Genomic DNA, 16,736 nt, shown 5'->3' with positions numbered 1-16,736 from the left:
ATTTGAAAATTGATATCCCATTTTATTTTGTATCAATTATTGTTTGAGAGTTAACAATTAATTTGATTTAAAGGACAGTTTGACTTCTTAGCACTAGAAGGTCTGTCTTCTGGGCTACAGCCATAACTCATTGAATCAACATTTTCATAAATATTCTCCCTGGCCAGAAGCCTAGCATACAATCACTCTGGTATATGTAATTACTGACACATGCCTTTCCAGAGGATGTAGACTAACTCTGTGTTTTGCCCTTAACATGGACTTTGGAAAACCCTTTTTACAAGTCAGCATGATTATGCTAAATGTAAGTTCACCCTACAAATTTATTTCACTTCTATTATAGACTAATCATAATTCTAGTTTAGTATCATTTAACTTTATGTAAGCAAATCCATATCTGGTTTTGGAACAGATATGACTGGACCCAGATGGCTAAAGAGGAGAAAGTGAGGCTAGTGATTTTGCAGAACCCTCCCTCACTTAAATCCATTTCACTTGCATTTCATCGCATTACCTCCCTGAAGTCATGGTCCTCTTCAAAAATGAAAGACAAATAGCAAGCAGCCTCTATAATAGTCATCGAGGGGCCAATGACTTCTATTGCTTGCAGTTCTAGGCTTGCCAATAAATAGATTATATTCAGAAATTTGCTTCAGTTTCTCTTCATCTCATATGGACAATTAAACCACAAATCAGTCACTCAGCATATATATATACATATATATATACATATATACATATATACATATATATATATATATACAAATGTTTGCCAATTGCCAGACACTCTACAAAGTACTGGTGATATAAAGAAAAGTAAAAAAGGCAGTTATCTCAAAGAATATTCTAATGGGGAAAAGACCATCCAAGTTAACTTTAGATCAAAGGCCCTAGTAATAAATGGTTACATAAGTGCTCTTGAAGATAATGGATTTAAATAGGGTCTTGAAGGAGTTTAGTGGAACCTGGAGGTAGAAATGAGTAAGGAGAGCTTTCCATAAGTGATGCAGAGCCAGTGAAAAGTAGCAGGCTATAGAAATATAAAAAAAAAAAACAGCAAGAAAGTCAGTGTGGTTGGATTGTAGAGTATTTGGATGGAAATAAGTATAAGAAGCCTGAAGAGATAGAAGCAAACCAGGTTCCAAAGAGAAAATTTGACCCTAGAAGTACTAGAGTCACTTGAGTAAATTGAGACTAGAGATAACATGATTAGACTTGTGCTTTTGGAAGAACATTTTGGAAGAAGAGTGGAGAAAGGACTAGAGGGTAACTCTTATATACATGAATAAACACACACACATACATACAGACATGCAAATATGTGTATACATATATATATACACATACATATATATGTGTGTACAAATAGTTATATATATATGTGTGTGTGTTTAATAATTAGTCCTCAAAATATAGATGTCAAACTTTTAAGTTTAATCTGCATTATTAATATTTTCTTAAGTCAAGATAAAATAATATACATATGATATATTATAATGAAATATATGCAACATATAAAATAGTAAATCAACCCATTTGATAGAATTTGCTGATCTCTAATGTTTAAGTGCTGACACTGATAATTAAATAATTAGCTCTCAGTTCCAGTTTGAACTGGCACTAGCATGCCCTCAGATACATACACATACATGCAGAATTCATGTTTTCTTCGATTCCTTAAAATTTATTGAGCATCTCAATGTTCTGAAAGTTACATCTATGTGAGTATCCTTACTAATGTTCACCCTGTGTTATTTACTGCCTCTATTATATGAAAAGATTAAACATATGTTGGCCAACTTTCTAATTGTGAGTTTGCTCCAACTTATTATCAAAAACTAGCCTCATCCTTGAAGCCTTTTTATAATGGAATCATTTTTACTTGAGCAAAATTCCTTGGCAAAATATTAAAGAACTCAGGATTAATCCCTTGCCCTGTTGAGGTATTAATTGCATTCTTATACTCATTATTTAAAATTTAGAATAGAAAGTGTTCTTTTATATATTACTTCATGGATGCACAGAAAAAAGCAGAAAATTGCTGTATTCTGAGATGTTAAGTTTTGATTCTGATATGTTGTATTTCAAAGATTACAATATCTAAATAGTGCTAATCAAACATTCCTGTGAGGCAATTAACATTAAATTTTCAGATTTGATATGCTAGACCAGAGAAACACTTTATATGAAGTTTGCTGATGAAGGCAGAGAAAATTAATAAGGATTTAAAGCTGTTGACTACTGTAGACAGATTCATTTATAGAGAATATTTGAAAAATCATAGTGGAAAGTATTACTTTTGGAGATCAAATCAACTAGAGTTAATGGATTTTTTTATTAGTAGCAGAAAAACTATAGTAGCAATGTCTATTCATTGCCTGAAATAAAATATGCCTGGAAAAGATGTAAAAATTTCAACTTAGAAAATTTTTCAAAGAAATCACTCTAACTTCTTATTAGTCCCATTAACTAGATGCCTGTAATCTTGTTAATGCATATATGTACATGTATGTATACACACATATATTACATACATACATCAATATAAGTGTCTGGTTAATTGGACTGATGTGGAATTAGTATATGTGTATACATATATGTATGTATATATGTGCATGTATATACAGCTAGACAAAGCAATATTAATGATTCAAATCTTTTAGTTATCAATGCCATTTAAAAACAGTTTTTTCCTTCCAGTTTTACATATGACGAGTTCACATAACAATAAGTAAATATTTAAGGATAGAATTATTCTTTGCATAGTCATATAAGCATTTAGTTACTATTTTTTGTCATTCTTGAGGAGAGTGATATAAGAAATAGTTTTGTAATTTGCCATGTCTTGTAACAAATCCAGTGTTTATTATCTTTAATTTTGTTTTGCATATCAGTTACAAGCAAATCAGGACCCTCATCTGATACAGGTATGCAGTTAACATATTCCATCATTTCAATGATTCGATGTCAAACATGAAGTAAATAATTAATTGTATGAGGAAAGCATTAGTCCCCTAAGCGATATAAGTTAGTTACTCCACTGAAGTAGCTCAGTGGTCCCCCATATAGAATGCTGGGCCTGGAATCAAGAAGATTTGAGTTCAAATCTGACCTCAGACACTCAGTATCTCTGTGACCCTGGAAAAGTCACTTAACCACTTTTTGTTTTAATCCACTGGAGAAGGAAATGGTCAACCACTCCAGTATCTTTTTTGAGAAAATCCCATACAGGGACATAAAGAGTCAGACATGATTGAACAATGAGAACAATTAATCTATATAATGAAATAGAGAACTGCTTAATTTAAATGATTCTGAAGAGCTGGGACTATGGGCCTAAAATCTTGAACAACAGAGAAGAATCATTAAAAGCTTGACAACCTACAAAAGTTTGAGTTATAAATAGAAATACTGTTGTGTTTTGTGTTGAAGAGTAATAGTACTAGAGAATAAGCTCTACAAAATAAATTATTAAATATCAAGAGAAAACAAAATCAATTGAATTAAACAATGGTATAATTGTATAAATATTGGTATAATAGATGCTAGTGGAAACATAAAATGTAAATAAAATATAGATAATTTTCCACAGGGAGTTTATAATTTAGAAGGATTATATGACACATATTCAGATCATTATAAAATAAATAATTCATAAGAAGTGCATGATAGTGGTTCAAAGCAAAGTGCTATATGAGGTTTGAAGGATTGAAGAACACTATTATAGATGAGAACACTATGGAGAAGGTGGCATTTTAATTGGGCTTTAAGAGATGGGTAGGAATTTAACAGGTCAAGGAGAAGAAATGATAATTTTGTTGGTAGGAAACAGTGTGAACAAAAGCAGAAAGTCAGGGAAAAATAAGGTATGCTCAGGACCTAGGAAATGGTCTGTTTTTGTTAGAGAATAGGATAAATGGTGGATATTTTATGAAATAAGATCAGAAAGGCAGAGCAGTGCCAGATTACAGAAACCATCAAAGTCAGCCTAGGAAATGTGAAATCTACCCAGTAAGCAAGAGGAAATTACAAGAAACTTTTGAAAAGAGAAATGATATGAATAGTTCTATGTATAAAAATGTTTAATATGACAGCAACTGAAATATTGAATTATATGTAGGGAAATAATGATTAACAATCTGGTAGGGGGCTACTGAAGTTTTCTATGTGGGTGGTAATAAGGATTTTTATATTGGGAAGAGAGAAAGGGAAGGATTTCAGAAATATTGTATAGAAGGAATGGACTTATTAATTGACTGGCTCTTTATCCTTTTTTGCCACAATTCCTCTTATTTTATTTGAAATAATGCATCAAAAATTTGGAACCTAAGCAACCAAGACATATTTATATACACACAAGTAGACAGGTCTTTGTACAAATAAAGGAACACATACATAGAGAAATAGTACTTATGACTGTGGCATGCCAATATATGAAAATTTATGTCATTACATAAAATAATATAAAAATTTATATCATACCAATTAAACTATCAAGGGGGATCTTTTTGAATTGAGAATACATTTTTTCCTGCAACATGTTTATTATGTGCCAAAAAAAAGTACACCACAGCTTACTGCACACATCTGCAGGAGAGTGCAGTCTTGCCTGCATACACTACAATGAGGTAGGAACTTCACACACAGATTCACAAAAACCCACACAAAGCAGCTGGGATAAGCAACAACGCAACATCGGCTCAGCAGGAGGGGGAGGAAAAGGAGGAAGGATTATGACATGTGTTCTTTGGCACACAGCTTCTCATAGAGGGGCAAGTTCTATTTTCTTATTAAAAAAAAAAAGTCAAGTTTTCAAATCCCAGCAGCATCAGCCAACTGCCCTGTTGCTTCATACATTTTTTTCAAACAGAAAATAAAGAAAAAAGGGAAAGGTACTTGTCCCCTCTAAGTAAAAGGGCTCCTGTGAACTTTCATCTGCCCCCATCAAAAAGCAGCCCTTTTTAGCTCAGTTACAAAAAAGAAAAAAAGTTAAGTCCTGTGACTTTGTGATTAAAAACCTCTATCAAAAGTGGGGGGTTCACTTACGTGCAACTTTAAAAAGAGCAAGAAACAGTTTAAAACTTTGTACAGCAACTCCACCATTGTTTATTCGGTCCAGTTTTAAATTTGAAAATCTCCTCTTTTTCCTAGTTGCAAACGCCTCTCTGCACAGCTGTGAGAAACCCTAAGCTGCAGTCCCCAGACACAAATTTGCATTAATGTTAAAAGCTGCCAGGAAATAAAAAAAAATCTCGTTTCAAACTACTTAAAAACTGTTTTAAGGAGTGTAAAAAGGAACCAGTAAAAACCCTCGAGCATAAAATATGAAATATGATTTTGGTTTAAATGAAGAGCAAAGTCTCCTTGATGTTACAGTAAAAAACACTAGCTGAAGATGCAAGAGGCAGGCCCAGAAGGTGTGGCCCAAAGATGCAGAGGCAGGCCTGGAAGGCGGCTGATCAACTAGGAGGGCAAGTCATCCCACCAACCACAAGGGCCACTGCCAGGACTATCACTAAAGGGCTGGGACTGGAAAGAGCAAGGTAAGAACCAAATTCAGAGCCCCTGTCTTGGACAGCAAATATTACTGGGGCTACCACTTCGTAGCTGACAGATTAAAAAAAAAAAAAAAGAGCCCCTATCAGGACCTCCAAAGACCAGGATGACAGAGAGAACCTGGCCTGCTCCAACCCACCCCCTCTGACCCTGAAAACATAGTAACTATTGCCTCAGGGCAAAAGCCTCTACAATAAAGGCTTGGGATCCCTAGAGGAAGAGCTTGGCTGCCTCAAAATGGGTAGAAAGCAGACTAAAAAGACAAAGACACTGGAGCCCTGCTATCCTCAGAGGGAGGAACCAAACTCAGAGGGAGACAATGTGGATTCCACACCCACAGCTGAAATGTCAACGGGGAACTGGTCCCAAGCACAGAAAGCTCTCCTAGATGAGAACAAAAGGAACTTTAAAAACCAAATGAAAGTGATAGAAGAAAAAATGAATACTTCTCTCAAAACCAAAATTGCAGAATTAGAAAAACACTATAATGAAGAAAACATCTCTCTAAAAAGAAAAGTGTATGGTATGGAAAAGGAGCTCCAAAAATTAACCAAGGAAAATGATTTGCTAAAAACTAGAATCAACCAAATTGAAACAAATAACTCTATGAGAAACCAAGAATCATTCAAACAAAACAATAAGAATGAAAAATTAGAAAAAGAGGTAAAATACCTTAAAGAAAAAATAACTGACCTGAAAAACAGATCCAGGAGAGATATTTTGAGAATCATAGGCCTATCAGAAAATCATGATGAAAAAATGAGCCTGGACAACATTCTCCAAGAGCTCCTTAAGGAAAACTGCCCTGAGATAATAGAACATGAGGGTAAAATAGAAATTGAGAGAATCTACCGGACACCTGTTGAAAGAGATCCTAAACTGAAAAGTCCTTGAAATGTTGTGTCCAAACTCCAGAACTACCAGATAAAAGAGAAAATACTTAAAGCGGCCAGAAAGAAACAATTCAAATATTGAGGGTCCACAGTGAGGATCTCACAGAATTTGGCAGCCTCTACACTGAAAGATCAGAGGCAGTAGAATACAATTTTCTGGAAGGCAAAAGAGCTCAGATCACAACCAAAGACCACATACCCAGCGAGACTGAGCATATTCTTCCAGGAAAAGAGATGGTCATTCAATGATATAACAGAGTTCCAGACCTTCCTGATAAAAAAGCCAGAACTCAATGGAAAATTCAACCTCCAATTACAAGATGCAACAGTGATGTAGAAAGGTAAACAAGGAAAACACCACACACACACACACACCTATTTGATAACAGTAAACTGTTTACAGAAAAGTAGAAGGTATGAGTATAAAATACACAAAATGACAATTACAAAAAATCTTATTAAGGGCTACAAAGGTACTGCAGTGGAAGAAGAGAAATGAATGAAGTGGAAAAGGGTAAATTATGCCTAGCAAAGAAGCATAAAAACAGTATAGCAGAGAAAAAGAAGGGAGCGAGATGAGAATCATATGAGCTTTTCCCTCATTGGTTCTGGTACAAGGAAGGTATAACAACCAGTTAAGCACAGGACTCTATGGAGAAGAAATGAAAAAAAAAAATATATCACCTAAGAAGGAAAGAGGGGAGGGAGAGGAGATTCGCATGAGATTTGTTCCTGTCACTCTTGGTGCCAAGAAGAAATGATATACTTCATTAAGTATAAAAATATCTTACAGGCAATAGGAGGGGCAAAGGGCTATGAAAGGGTGGGGGGTAGATAGTAGGGAGGGAAAAAGTAAGGGGAAAGGGGAGGAAAAGGGAGAGGGTATGACAAGGGAATACTGAGGGAGGCAGGGGTCAAAAGGGAAACTATTAAGGGGGGGAGGGAGAAAGGGGGAGAAATATGAGCATTAACAGGGGAGGGAATACGATGGAGGGAAAGAAACAGATAACAATCATAACTATAAATGTGAATGGAATGAACTCTCCCATAAAACAGAGACAGATAGCAGAATGGATTGGAAATCACAATTCTACAATATGCTGTTTATAAGAAACACATCTGAAACAGTGGGATACACACAGGGTAAAGGTAAAAGGCTGGAGCAAAATATATCATGCCTCAGCTAAAGTAAAAAGAATATTGGTAGCAGTCCTTATCTCACATAAAGCAAAAGCAAAAATTGACCTAATTAAAAGAGATAAGGAAGGAAACTATATCCTGTTAAAAGGTACCATTGAGAATGAAGCAATATTATTACCAAGTGGTACAGCATCCAAATTCCTAGAGGAGAAGATAAAGGATTAGAGGAAGAAATAGATAGCAAAACTGTATTAGTGGGAGACCTTAATCTCCCACTCTCTGAATTTGATAAATCCAACCTCAAAATAAACAAGAAAGAAGTTAAGGAGGTGAATAGAATTTTAGAGAGCATAGGTATGATAGATCTCTGGAGAAAACTGAATGGGGATAAAAAGGAATATACTTTCCTCTCAGCATTTCTGGGCACATACTCAAAAATTGAATATGTTCTAGGGCATAAAATCCTCACAATTCTATGAAGTAAGGCAGAAATATTAAATGCATCCTTCTCAGATCATGATGCAATAAACATTATATGCAATAAAGGGCCATGGAAAAACAGACTAAAACCTAATTGGAAATTAAACAATTTAATCCTAAAGAACGAGTGTGTCAAACAAGAAATTATAGAAACAGTCAGTAATTTCATTCAAGAGAATAATAATCAGCCAACATACCAGAATCTGTGGGATGCATTAAAGGCAGTTCTTAGTGGAAGTTTTATATCCCTGAGTTCATAAATTATTAAATTAGAAAAAAGGGAGGTCAATGAATTGGGCATGCAATTGAAAAACCTACACAAAGAACAAATTCAAAATCCCCAATTAAATACTATATTAGAAATATTGAAAACAAAGGAGAGATTAATAAAATTGAAATTAAGAAAACTATTGAATTAATAAATAAAACTAAGAGCTGGTTTTATGAAAAAAAAACAATAAAATTGATAGACCCTTAGTCAAAATGATAAAAAAAAAGAAAGAAGAAAACCAAATTATGAGAATCAAAATTGAAATGGGTAAATCTACCTCCAATGAAGAGGAAATCAAAACAATAATAAGGAATTATTTTTCCCAATTGTATGCACATAAATTTCACAATCTTAGGGAAATGGATGAATATTTACAAAAATACAAGTTGCCCAGATTAACTGAATAGGAAGTAAATTACTTAAATAACCCAATCTCAGAAAAAGAAATTGAACAAGCCATCAGTCAACTCCCTATGAAAAAATCTCCAGGGCCAGATGGATTTACTAGTGAATTCTATCAAACATTTAAAGAACAATTGATTGCAATATTCTACAAATTATTTGGGAAAATTAGTGAAGAAGTAGTCCTACCAAATTCTTTTTATGACACAAATATGTTAATGATACCTACATCAGAAAGAGGTAAAACAGAGAAAGAAAATTATAGACCAATCTCTCATGAATATGGATGCAAAAATTCTAAATAAAATACTAGCAAAAAGACTACAGCAACTTATCTCAAGAATAATACACTTTGATCAGGTACGATTTATTCCAGGAAATCAAAGGAATCAAATTAGGCAAAGAAGAGACCAAGCTATCACTTTTTGCAGATATGATGATATACTTAGAGAATCCTAGAGAATCAAGAAAAATACTAATTGAGACAATAAATAAATTTGGCAAAGTTGCAGGACATAAAGTAAACCCACATAAATCCTCGGCATTCCTATGTATTTCCACTGAAATTCAACAGCAAAGGATAGAAAGAGAAATCCCATTTAAAGTTACTGTAGACATTATAAAATATTTGGGAATCTACCTGCCAAAACAAACCCAGGACCTATATGACCACAACTACAAAACACTTTTCACACAAGTAAAGTCAGATCTAAATAATTGGAAAAATATAAATTGCTCATGGATGGGTTGAGCTAATATAATAAAAATGACAATTTTACCTAAATTAAATTATATATTTATTGCCATACCAATTTATTTACCAAAAAACTACTTTATAGAGCTAGAAAAATAGTAACAAAATTCATTTGGAAGAATAAACGGTCCAGAATATCAAGGGAATTAATGAAAAGAAATGCTAGGGAAGGTGGACTAGCTATATCAGATTTCAATCTCTATTATAAAGCAGTAGTCATCAATGGTTTGGTACTGGCTGAGGAATAGAGGAGTGGACCAATGGAATATATTAGGCACACGAGATTCAGAAGTCAACGACTATAGTAATCTATTGTTTGGTAAACCCCAAGACCCTACTTTTTGGGATAAGGACTCACTATTTGACAAAAACTGCTGGGAAAACTGGAATATAGTATGGCAGAAACTGGGCACAGACCATTATCTCACACCATATACCAAAATGAAGTCTAAATGGGTGCATGATCTAGGTATAAAGGTTGTTACTGTAAGCAGTCTTAGAAAACAAGGAATAGTTTACCTGCCAGATTTGAGGAGAAGGAAAGAATTTATGCCTAAACAATCATTAGAGAACATTATAAAATGTAAAATGGATAATTTTAACTACATGAAATTGAAAAGCTTCTGTACAAACAAAGCCAACGTAACCAAGATTAAGAGGGAGGTGGGGAATTGGGAAAGAATCTTTAAAACCTATGTCTCTGACAAAGGACTTATTTCTAAAATATACAGAGAATTGAGTCAAATTTATAAGAATACAAGTCATTCCCCAAATGATAAATGGTCAAAGGATATGAACAGCAATTTTCCGAGAAAGAAATTAAAGATATATATAAGCACATGAAGAAATGCTCTAAATCACTATTGATTAGATAAATGCAAATCAAAACTACTCTGAGGTACCACATCTCACCAGTCAGATTGCCTAAGATGGCAAAACAGGAAAATAACAAAAGCTGAAGAGGATGTGGGCAAATTGGAACACTAATGCATTGCTGGTGGAGTTGTGATCTGATCCAGCTTTTCTGGAGAGCAATCTGGAATTATGCCCAAAGGGCTATAAATAATTTCATATCCTTTGACCCAGCTCCTAGGTTTATATCCCAAAGAGATCATAGAAGTGGGAGGAAGACCCATATGTACAAAAATGTTTAAAGCAGCTCTTTTTGTGGTGCCAAAGAATTGGAAATTAATGGGGTGCCCATCAATTGGAGAATGGATGAACAAGTTGTGGTATATGCATGTTATGGAATACTATTGTGCTATACGAGGAGCAGATGGACTTCATATTTACCTGGAGAGACTTATACAAACTGACGCTGAGTAAGAAGTGTAGAAGCAGGAGAAATTTGTATACAATTACAGACACAACGTATGTGTGATGACCAGCTTTGATAAACTGGACTCTTCTCAGCAATGCAGTGATATAAGTCAATCCCAAAAGACTCATGATGGAGAGAAATGTGTGCATCCAGAGAAAGAACTGAGTTTATATCCAGATGGAAGCAAAATACCTGATCTTTTTCCTTTTGTTGTTTGGTTTTATGTCCTCTTTACCATTTTTCATTCCATCTGATACAATCTGTCTTTATAACCTGACTAATGTATAATGTGAAAATATTTACCGATCCTATATTTGACTATATGCCACCATGGGTGGGAGGAGAAGGAGAGGGACAAAATGTGAAACTCAAGGAATTGTGGAATTGAATCCTGTAAACTAAAAGTAAACAAACAAATTTAAAAAAATAAAAATAAAAAAAATCCACTATCTGAACACTCAGTTTATGCCATTCAGGTGGGGGTTAAATAAATGGAAAGGCACTTTATGGCAACTGCAAACATGGAGCCACTGAGACCTACATCATTACTATCAGTATTGTAAGGAATGTAAAAAGTGCTTTTATAAAATAAAAAACCTAGAGGAAGGCATCTGAATAAACACCTCAACACGTGGTCCTTTTTTGCTTATCATCAGCAAACTGAGGAACTAAAGTCTGGGAAAACTGCAGATTCACTTGGGTGGTGACTGGGGGGCCCTTCCCTTTATAACACCCCCTGAAAACAAAACCCGACAAAACTCACTGTGCATTAGTGCAGAAACAAAGACAGATCAGCAAGTGCAAAGGTGCATACAATATTTTTCTCATGTCCTTTGGAAGTGTGCTCCCAGCCTGGGCCTGAGCCTGAGAGCAACACTTCAGCTCTCACCACTCAGGTTAAACCAGCTTCACCAGGGGCAGATGAACACCCACCACCCCTGTAGCTGGACTCTCCTCTCTTCTGGTTACGCATCAGCAGAGGATGATGACAAAGGCTCTCGGTGCTATGTCGCCAGTGCCAGCAGCTTCGACAAAAGTAGTTGAAGCAGACCTGATCTCGACAGAAGAACGGACCTGGCTGAGCACTGCAGATGTGACACAGAGAGTCTTCTAGGTAGCGGTCAATCTGAACCTTCTTTGTGAACTTGGTAGTTTTGATCTCCACAAAAGCAGCCCTGACAGCCTTCAGATAACTGCGTTAAATGTTAAAAGTCACTCTGCCTGACACAATAGGATACTTGTGCTTATCGGGGCATACACTACTCCTCCAAACAGATCATTTACAATTGCAGCCAAGGCCTCTGCGTTGAGCATCCCATGCAACGCCCCAACAAAGACATTTCTGCTGGGATCCAGTTTCTGTGATGGGCTCCGAACAAAGTTGCTATCAGCCAAGACCCAGGGGATAACCTGCACCTCCTTACAATGCATCCTGAGGCTGGACATCTTGAAGTAGTACTCGCTCAGGCCATCTGGACTTAGTGGATGTTGGGAACAAGCTTGGAGCAGGGCCCATACAGATTTCTCCAGTTCAAACACCAGGTACACATACCCTTTGGGAGGGCATTGGGGTGTTTGCCATCCTTACCAGGCCATTCCACACTCAAAGAGCCAAAAATACAGAAGGTGTTAATCAAGCCAGCTTCCGTGATGTCCCAAGGAACTCGTAGAAACACCTACCTTACAGGAATAGATAGGGTTTTTGTAGTTTGAGGAGGAAGCTGACCACTCCAGGTGCAAGAGGCTTCATTCACAGCTGCAGCTTGGCTATGGAGTCTGGCCTCCCTCTCAATACTAAAAGGAATCTCTGGAGCTTCTAACAAGTCCCAAGAAGGCCACACAGATGCATCAGCCCATCTATTTGATGCACTGGTAGGAGAGGGAGTTACTGCAGCTAGAGCAGCCTGGTCTTGGTCCAGCCAGGACCCACCTCCCATCTTTAAAGGGTCTCTGGGACCAGCCCCAAGGGGCAGAAATGGCAGAGGAGGGGAGATGTGAAGGCTGGAAATTAAATCCGAGAGATGGTCTGATCCAGAGCTGAACCCACTTGTATCTGAATCAGAGGGGCTGCTGGAACGAGAATCCAGGACAGGACAGGCATCCAGGTGAGATCCTCTCAGAGATGGCGTTGGAAACTTTTTCCACCAAGTCAGTGTTAGTATGGTCCAAGGGAAAGAAGCCCAGAGGAGGTTTTCCCAGTACATTTCCCAGTGGGTTATTGAGCATGCTCAGTACCGATTATGGGTTGCTCTGTGCTGCGTCATCAGAATCCTTGGTACTCCATGGTCTGTCCCACCCTATCAAGCAAGCTGAGGGACTGCAGGGGAAGGCACCGGTCATTTGCATGCGGGAGGCTCTGGGAAGATTCTTGCGCAGAGGTAGGGAAAAGCATCCTGCTTGTAACTGTTCCCTCAGAGTCTGGGAAGTCTGACAAGTGATCATGCCTTCCTTTTGTAATAAGTGTTGTGTAGACTCGGCTGAAATCCAGAGAGTTGTCAACATGGCATTTATTCTACGGAAAACATCAGCATTGCTACAAGTCGAAAGTGCAGGGGCTTCAGGGCTATCCCAGCATTCTTTAATCCTTCCTGAGTCTTCTTTCAGAGAGAAAGCCATGGGGCGACCCGGGCCCACCGCCTGGACGGACTTGCACCGCCGCACTACCAGGAGCCGACTCCAAGGAGCCATTTTTGCAACCAGCCCGAGAATAATTTTTTTTCAGTACAAATTCCATATTATAATTAATCAGGAATTTTAGATAAAATTAATCTCTCATTCTCTCTCCCCCTCCTTCCTTCATTTCCCTTTTCTCCACATCAATTCCTGTGGGTTCTTTTATTAGCAGAAATGTTCAATGACAGACATGATGTCAAGTAACTAATTATCAAAAATATTTGGTCCTGTTTAAACAATATTAAAGTGAATTGATGGAAATGACCAAATAAGGAGTACATAGAAACAAGACAAAGAGAGCAGTTGCAGATGCACGTTAGTGGGGAATGTGTTTACTCTATTTGACATGAATTGGGAAACTAGTTTATCAAAAATAGTCTCAGACTAGCATTGTATATGAAATTCCACTTTTAATTCCAATTTGACAAATGAAGTAAATACGAAAATAAAGCATCTTGAAAAAGGAAAAATGTTAATAATCTGGAAAATGTATATACTTGCACACATGTATAAGAAAGTGACATCTTTCAGAACTAGTCAACTTCCAATAGATACAGGGTGAAAAAAATATGAAAAAAAAGCATTTTAAAATGAAGAAATGATAGCTAACATTATTCACATGAAACACCCCAAATCACTCGGAGTTAAAGGAAAATAAATCAGAGTTATTACGTTATCACTTTATATGCATCAAATTGATTTAAAAAAGGTAAAAGATCAAAATAATCAGCTGAAGAGGAATTATTAGACATCAATCTATGACGGCTATGACCGGCCCAATAATTCTGGAAAACTACTTAGAATTATGAAAAACACAGTCAATAGCTTCATACCCCACACACCACTAACCTCGCTATAGGATTTATACTTAAAAACTGACATTAGCAGAAAAGGTAACATTTGTACCCAAAATATTTGAGACCACACTACTTTTAATATAGCAAACAACTGGGAAAAAAAAGAGAATGAAAAGTGCTACTCATTCCTCCCCAAGAGTATATATATATATATGCAAATACTACTAGTGATATAAATGAAAGCAACATAGAAGGCAAAAGAATTCCATATACAAATAGTGCATATAGATGTGTGTATTTGTGTGTGTGTATATGTGTAGAGACCTATAATAAAACTGCTTTTATCTTTGGTGAAGGCAAGAAAATACATCACATTTCTATAAAGAATTTTGTGTCTTGAGTGAATTCTGAACTTGTAACTGCCATTATTAAAGGAGAGCTACATATTCACTTTGCCAAGGTAAGATTTGATACTTTCACAGAGTGCCAAGGCCTCTAAAAATTCGATAGAATTTTACAGGGTATTAGCAAATTTTACCCTTGGATTTTTCATTATAATGCTTTTCTTAATAAAAGGTTATTTAATTCAAAGGAAAAATCAGAAAATAGGAAATAATTGTCTATGTTATATAGAAACTCCTGCTTCCTTCTAATAACTTCATCAAGTCACATATCCTTTATAATTAATAAGAATGATTTTGCAACAAAATTAGCTTAAGGAATTAATCTGTAAATTTCTTATTTTGTAATGTTTTAAGCTTTAGCTTTAACTTGTGGATTTTAATATCCCTATTTTTTTTTACAGAGATCTAATACTGGTTTACTTTAATAAAAAAAAGGAAAATCAAAAGAAAGTGAGGGATTTGATTCAATCTCATGGTATTGCTTGAGGCAAATGAGATTTTTGTCTATTAGTGTTCAATATAATTTCTATTATGTGTTCACATACTTCAAAAACTATTTAACATGATTGTGGTGAAGTCTGGAAATAGTTCTGCTTCATTAAAAGAAGCACCAGAAACTTTAGATTTGTTTCAGTACTACAAAGCCATTTTTTGATTCCTAATACTCATTGCTTACTACACAGTACTGCTCTGGATTATGCAATTCAAAAAATTTGCAAAGATATCTCACATGTAAATTTATCATTAATAATAATCCATATTTATTTGGATTAGCAAATGCTGATCTCAGTCAGGATTTGTGGTGGCTGCCAAACAAAATACTATATACATGCTACAGCCAAATAAATCATTATGCTAATTTTCTCAATTAATTTTTACCTTTTGATTTTTTCAACACTTTTGGCAAACTCATTTCCCAATGGAATCTTCCTTTATTAGATCACTTATTGTAATCATTCTTTTGCTCTCTATCCCTTCAGTAGATATGTATTCAGTTTCTATAAAATTCATTTATAATTGATATTATGTCTTTTTTCCATTATTTTCTCCCCTGTGTATTTACAATTTAGGTCTGTCTCATCAGCCTGTCAATTATTTGTGGGAAAAATGATGTCCTATTTTTTATTTATCTTACCTATTAAAGTTTTTTTTTTTTACTGAATCACTAAGTAGTTCTTCCAATAATAGAATCACCAAATTTTATAATTGAAACATTAACAGTCACATAGTGCACTTCCTCATTTTATTGATTCTTTTAAAATTTATTTATTCTTTTGAAACTTATTTAGTCATAGACTAAATGATGTTAACTACAAAAAAAATGGGCTGCATAAACATTTACTCCCCCAAATTTAGAGGGAGAATTGATTGTGCATGTAGCCAAACTTTTCTGTTATTTGCCATTTGATTTAATATACACTTTGTATATACGTGGGTATGTGCATCATCTTTTTTTTTTTTTTGCTTTTTGGAGGGAGGAAACCTGGGCAATTGGTGTTAAGTGACTTGCCCGAGGTCACAGGGCTAGTAAGTGTTGAGTGTCTGAGGCGGAACTTGAATTCGGGTCTTCCTGACTCCAGGGCTGGTGCTCTATTCGCTGTGCCACCTAGCTGCCCCATGTGCAACATCTTTAACAAAGTGACCAAAATATATTTATTTGCACTTAAAATGACTTTTGTTACTTTTTTATATTACCCTAAAGACATCTCAAGCTCAAAATGTCCAAAGTAAAACTAATTATCTTTCCTCCTAAATCCAATTCTCTTTCCTATTTCTAATGAAGGGGCCACCATTCTTCTAATCTCTTAAATTTAAAATCTTGGTATTTTCTTTGACTACTCAGTATCTCCACATAGACAATCAGATGCCAAAGTGTACCTTTCTGTATCCACAGTATCTGTATTTTTTTCTACTCAGAGAATAAATTTTCTCTCTTTTCTTGATAAAATCTAATCTTCTTTTGCTATCATTTGTCAACCACTCTTTTTGTGATGTTTAACTCAAAATTTTACATATATACACACAAATTATTTAGGTTAAAGGTT

General features: G+C 35.5%; 1 protein-coding gene and 1 pseudogene across 2 annotated transcripts in view; one reads left to right on the top strand and one right to left on the bottom strand.

The window, feature by feature from the left end:
* The window catches only part of LOC138174745 (small ribosomal subunit protein uS2-like), a 653,351-nt gene that overhangs the window by 237,666 nt on the left and 398,949 nt on the right, over nt 1-16,736 (top strand). The gene's annotated exons all lie outside the window — the stretch shown is intronic.
* On the bottom strand, nt 11,710-13,433 carry LOC138174909 (cytoplasmic polyadenylation element-binding protein 1 pseudogene; annotated as a pseudogene).

Source organism: Petaurus breviceps, unplaced genomic scaffold, assembly GCF_028583685.1.
Source record: "Petaurus breviceps papuanus isolate PSGF00001 unplaced genomic scaffold, PetGlider_PUasm1.0 76, whole genome shotgun sequence".
In the NCBI taxonomy this organism is placed as follows: domain Eukaryota; kingdom Metazoa; phylum Chordata; class Mammalia; order Diprotodontia; family Petauridae; genus Petaurus; species Petaurus breviceps.
Note: the sequence above shows the minus strand (reverse complement) of the source record. Positions and strands in the feature narration are given on the sequence as shown.